Raw genomic sequence first — 6,377 nt, 5'->3', positions numbered from 1 at the left:
ATACTTCAGGGTGCTCAGCTTCCCTCAGTGGAAAGGTTCTAATACCTGGTCTTTACTTCCCGCCTGCTGAGTCCCCGCGCCGCCCAATCCCCTCGCGACCCAGATTCCCTCGAGGCCCGCCCCTTAGCGCTTCGTGAGCAACTCGGCCATCTTGACTAGAAACAGCTCTTTCGGGGACTACATATCCCGGCATACAAAACGGTTACCCGCTTTCGGTTAGGAGTATGGGAACCTTAGATATCTCTTGTTCCTATTTGTAATAAATCGAATCTTTTCACCTTGAAAATTTAGGGATTTTTTTAAAGATCGAAATATAGGGGCTGGGATTGTGGCGGTAGAGCACTCGCCTAGCACGGGTGAGGCCCTGGGTTCAATCCTAAATAAATAAATAAAGGTAGTGTCCAACTACAACTAAAAAATAAATATTAGAAAAGCCTTTATACATCCAAAGATATTAAAAATTGTGCTCTATATGTGTAGTAAGAATTTTAATGCATTCTGCTGTCATAAATTTAAATTTTTTTATTTTTATTTTCTTTAATATTTATTTTTTAGTTTTCGGCGGACACAACATCTTTGTATGTGGTGCTGAGGATCGAACCCAGACCACACGTATGCCAGGCGAGCACGCTACCGCTTGAGCCACATCCCCAGCCCCTAAAAGTTATTTTTAAAAAGGCCCCATTTCTTTAAAAAATATATAGGTTTTGTGTGGGGGGGTACTTAGCATAATTCTTTGGGTAAATAATATTATCCAAATTTTGCCTCACTCTAGAACAATTGTGGGTTTTGTGAGATGGAGTTGGAGGAGAGTCTCGCTGCATTGCCCAGGCTATCTCCAGTGAAGCCAGAATTAGGCAGTCCGTATAGGTAGGTAAATCGAGGCAGGTCGGATCAAGGATCATGGAAGCCAATTTGAGTGAGTCCTGGAAGTTGGAGACTGCCCCCTGTGGGACTGAAATGCCTTCAGAGCCCTTCTTCCACCCTATCAAGATAACCTGCCCCAGTTCCCTCCCTACAGGGAGTTATAAAGTTGTGGGCTGCTTCTCTCCTTTTGGCCCTCCCGCTGAGCATCTCCTGGGCCTGGTCACTTAGGCAGGAAGCAAAGAGATAAGAGGAAGAGAGCAGGAGAAAAAAGGAAGCCTAAGACATATAAAAAAGGAGGAAGGCCTCACTTATTGGGATACCAGGATATCAGCTATTTACTTGCAGTGCTTCTCTAATGTTATACTTCAACATGTGAGGGAGCAAAACTCATCACCAGTAGCTGGAATTACAGATATACCACTGTGTCCAGTTTTGTGTTTTCTATCATGGAATCCAAAGTGTACCTTCAGAGGCTTTAGTTTCTTTTCCATGTATTGATTGGGATTTGTAGATACAAACACACAAGATACTGGTGTAAAGGAGCAGTATCACCAAAATGTATAGGATTTGTTTTCATCACCGTTTTTAAAGTAAAAGGATTCTCTTTTGGTGCTGGGGCTCCACAGGAAGCAGGGGAAAGACCCAACTTGATTTAGTTGGGCTCACTCTCCTTCCCACTTTTAAAGAAAAAGCCAATTTTACATTATTTATAAATTACCCAAAGCTGGAAACAATCCAAATTCCCATCATAAGGTGAATGGATATGCAAAATGTGGCACATTTCATAGAATACCACTCAGCAATAAAAATGAACTAATTATATACGCATCAACATGAGTGAATCTCAAAATTATTATATAGCCAGGGAAGGTGACCCATGCCTGTAATCCCAGCAGCTCAGGAGGCTGAGGCAGGAGGATCATGAGTTCAAAGCCAGCCTCAGCAATTTAGTGAGGCCCTAAGCAACTCAGGGGTCTCTAAAATACAAAAAAGTGTTGGGGATGTAGCTCAGTGATCAAGTGCCCCTGTGTTCAAGTCCCCATTTACCCCCTCAAATCAAAATGATTATATGAAAGAATCCAGACACAAAGAGAGTACATGCTGTAAGGATAAATTTATATGAACTTCTAGTAAAGGTAAAAAAAAAAAATAGTGATAGCAGATAAGTGATTGCCAGAGCACAGGGTAGGGAAAAGAGATGAACTGAAAAGGGGATCCTGGCAACTTCTTGGTATGATGAAAACATTCTTTATCATGATTGTGACGGTAGCACTACTGCACATTTGTGTAAACTCATTGAATTATCAGTAAAACTCAGCCCTACAAAATGTAAATTTTATTGTCCCAATGAGAAAGGGTTTGCATTATCAAATCTGATACCACTGAAGCTACCACCACTATTTTATATACCAAGAAAGAAAAATACTGCCAATTGAACTGCATTACACCGTCAACCTTTAAATTCATCCTGATTTCAGAAGTGTTAAAATGTGAAAAAAGTCTTAGACTCAATGGAGCAAGTTAATTCTGTATCATGAGCAATTAAGGAAAAGGGGTGGAGAAAGCTGCTATTTTCCTTCTTTTTCAGTGAGTGAAATTAAGACATATGTTGGTGGCTCAAACCCAAAATTGCAGGGTTAGTAGGTAACATAGCTGATTCATAAATTCAAATTATATCTCAAGGTTGGTAGTTTAGATTTCCTGGGATAACAATAATGTTAGTAAAATATTGCATTACAAAAATAGCAAGCAACTCTTCACAAAAATATTCTGTGCATATGGGAAGTAGGGAAAGATTGTTAAAGAGAGAAATAATGGAACGTATAGAAATGAGACTCAAACAGAGGTGTGTGGCACATGCCTGTACTTCCAGCCACTCAGGAGGCTGAGAGAGGAAGATTGTTTGAGCACAGGAGTTCTAGACCAGCCTGGGTAATGCAGCAAGACCCTGTCTAAAAGAAAAGAAATCAGGTTTGAGGAATTTAGGGCTATAAAAAGCTCCCAAATGCACTGGGTTAGTTTCTCAGCACCACATATAAATAAATAAAAATAAACACCTATCAACAACTAAAAAAAATGTTTAAAAAAGAAAAGTAGTTAATTTTTAAAAAAGCTCCCAAATGGGGGTAGTGGGCATCAAAGAATAATATATAAGACTATAAAAAATTAAGACCAGAAATATTTCTCTTTTATGTAAACAACTTCTAATATTAACTTCCAAGACTAAAGGAAAAAATGTTTCAAAATGAGCACTTTCCTATTTCAAGTAGCATAGTGTACTGAAAATTAAAAAAAAAAAAAAGTTTTCCAATGTTACGATAAGGTAGTTTATGTTCCTTTTTTATGAACAGTACAGTTACCTTGCCTTTTCATTGTATCAAACAGTTCCAACTAGGGCTGGAGCTGTAGCTCTCAGTGGTAGAACACAACACTCCCCCAGCATGCAGGAGCCTTTGGGTTTGAACACACACAACAACAACAACAACAACAACAACAACAAAATGGAAATAAAAACAAATACTTCAAAATGTTGTTCAGATAATCATACAAATAATGAATAATAGTGACTTTTAAATGAACCATTTAGAGTCACTAGCTAAGGAAAGGCTATTCAAAATAAAAGTTTTATCTTAAAGTTAAGATGAGGAATTTTAAATTAATCTTTCTGCTACAATTTTTTGAATTTTTTGAATTTTTTTCTAAACCTTAAACTCAAAAGGTGGTTTGCCTAATACCTCAAATCCTTCTTTTATAAAAGAAATTTAGTTGTAGATGGACACAATACCTTTATTTTTTATTCATTTTTATATTTTGCTTTATGTTACAATTTGGATCTTGAATGTTTCCCAAAGGTCCAGCTGTTGAAAGTTGATGGCTTGGTTCCCTAGCCTGTGGTACTATTGTGGAGCCTTAGGAGGTGGGGCCTAATGGAAAGAAGTTAAGTCACTGGGGGGCATGGCCTTCAAGGAAATAATGGAACTTTGGTTTTTTTCACTTCCTGGTCCCCATGAGGTAAGCAGCTTTGTTCCAGCCTTGTTCTACTAAACGCTTCCCACCATGTCTTACTGCCTAGCCAGAGGCCCAAAAGTAATGGGACAACTGACCATGGGCTGAATCCTCTGAAACTGTGATTCAAAATAAATCTTTTCTGTTTATATTAAGTATTTTTTCACAGTAACAGCAGACTAACATACTTTATTGATTTGATTGGTTTTCTTGTACTCATTAATATTTTTTCCATCAAACTCCTTCACGAATGTAAAACCCTACTCTATGTGGTCAAATATCATGTATCTATTACTTTTTGTTCTATTTGGAGACATCTTTCCTTCTGCCATCTCACCTCCTACTTCTATTTTTTTTTTTTTTAGAGAGAGAGAGAGAATTTTTAATATTTATTTTTTAGTTCTCGGCGGACACAACATCTTTGTTGGTATGTGGTGCCGCACGCATGCCAGGCGAGCGCGCTACCACTGAGCCACATCCCTAGCCCCAGCACCTCCTACTTCTATAGGTTTTTTTTTTCCTAGTAATGGGGATTGAACTCAAGGTGCTTTACCTGCAATCCTCCTGCCTCAGCCTCTGAAGTTGCAGGGATTACAGTCATGTGCCACTGTGTTCAGCATCATGTTTATTTTTAATTTTTTTAAATTTCACCATTATTATGTAATCTTTTTAGATATGCATGACAGTAGAGTGTATTCTGACATATTATACATACATGAAGTATAACTTAGTCTTATTAGGATCCCATTCTTTCAGCTGTACATGATGTGGAGTTTCACTCTAATGTATTTAATGTTTTTTTTTTAAATATATGGAGATTCACAACAGCTTTATTTAATAGTCAAAGACTGGAATGTCTGTGAACAAGTGAATAGGTGAATAAATTGTGGAATACTACCCAGGAACATAAAGGAATGAACTATAAATATATACAATAACATGGATGATTTTTCAAAAGAATTATGCTGAGTGAAAGAAGCTAAATATAATACTATATATACAATATTATTTCATTTCTTCAAAACTCTAGAAAATGCAAAATAATCTATACTGACAGAATCTTGATTAGTGGTTACCTGAAGATTGGGATGAAGACACAGAGAAACTGCTGTGTTTGTTTTTAAATTTTTGCTCTTGTATTATTTTCTTCCCTCTACCTGCTTAAGTTTATTCTGCTCTTTCTCTAGTTTTGTAAATTGAATGCTTTATGTAATAATTTGGAATTTTTCCCCTTGGTGCTGGGGATTGAACATAGAGCATCATGCATGATGCATGCCAAGCTTGTGTTCTACCACTAAACTAAATCACCAGCCTAGAATATTTATTACAAATGCATTCAATACTATAAATTTTCTCCATTGAGCTACATCCCCAGCCCTAATGATTGTGTGTGTGTTTGGTTTTTTTGTGGGGGGGGGGGTACTGGGGATTTAACCCAGGGGCACTTTACCACTAAGTCACAACTTCATCCCTTTTTATTTTTTAGATAAATTTTGCTAGCTTAGGGCCTTGCTAAGTTGCTGAGGCTGGTCTTGAATTTGCAATCCTCTTGCCTCAGCCTCCTGAGTTGCTGGAATTTATAGGCGTGTACCACCACACCTGGAATGATTGCATTTCACATATTTTTATATGTATATTGTTGTCATTCAGTTTTAATCTTATAATGACTTCTTTCATGATGTTCCTGTTAACTCATTGGCTATTGTCTTTTTAGTTTTTGCACATGCTTTACTATTGATTTAAAATTTCAACATGAACACCTAATTTCTAGTAAGTTTAGAGCTAATAAGTACCTATCATTCTTCCAAGTAATACAAGGAGTTTTCAATTCTTTAATACTGATATTTCCCATCATGCCATATACTTTTCCATGTAATGATTATAACCATTAAAGGTATTTGGGTTTCGTTGTTTTTATATATATATTTAGTTGTAGATGGACACAATGCCTTTATTATTTATTTATTTATTTTTATGTGGTGCTGAGGATCGAACCCAGTGCCTCAAACATTCGAGGCAAGCGTTCACTAAGCCCCAATCCCAGCCCCTGGGTTTCATTATTTTAACCTTCTCTTTTTTATATTAACAGCTAAGCTAGGTGTGGTGGTATACACCTCTGATCCCAGTGACTCTGGAGGCTGAGGCTGGAGGATTGCAAGTTTGAGGTCAACCTTGGCTACTTAGCAAGACCTTATCTTAAAATAAAATTTAAAAAGGACTGGATCTATATCAGAAGCAGAATAGTTCTGGTTTCAATCTTCAGTATAAATAAATAAAAAGATAAATAAATAGGGTTGAGAATGTAACGCAGTGGTAGAGAGCCCTGGGTTCAATCTTCACTACCACAAAAACAAAAATAAGGGACTGGGGTTGTGGCTCAGTGGTAGAGCGCTGCCTAGCATGTGTGAGGCTCTGGGTTCAAACCTCAGCACCGCAATGAATAAACAGATAAAGTTAAAAAAAATCCATTGGCAACTAAAAAAATATTTTAAAAAAGCAAGCTA

The sequence above is a fragment of the Urocitellus parryii genome, chromosome X (genome assembly GCF_045843805.1).
Source record: "Urocitellus parryii isolate mUroPar1 chromosome X, mUroPar1.hap1, whole genome shotgun sequence".
NCBI lineage: Eukaryota > Metazoa > Chordata > Mammalia > Rodentia > Sciuridae > Urocitellus > Urocitellus parryii.
Note: the sequence above shows the minus strand (reverse complement) of the source record.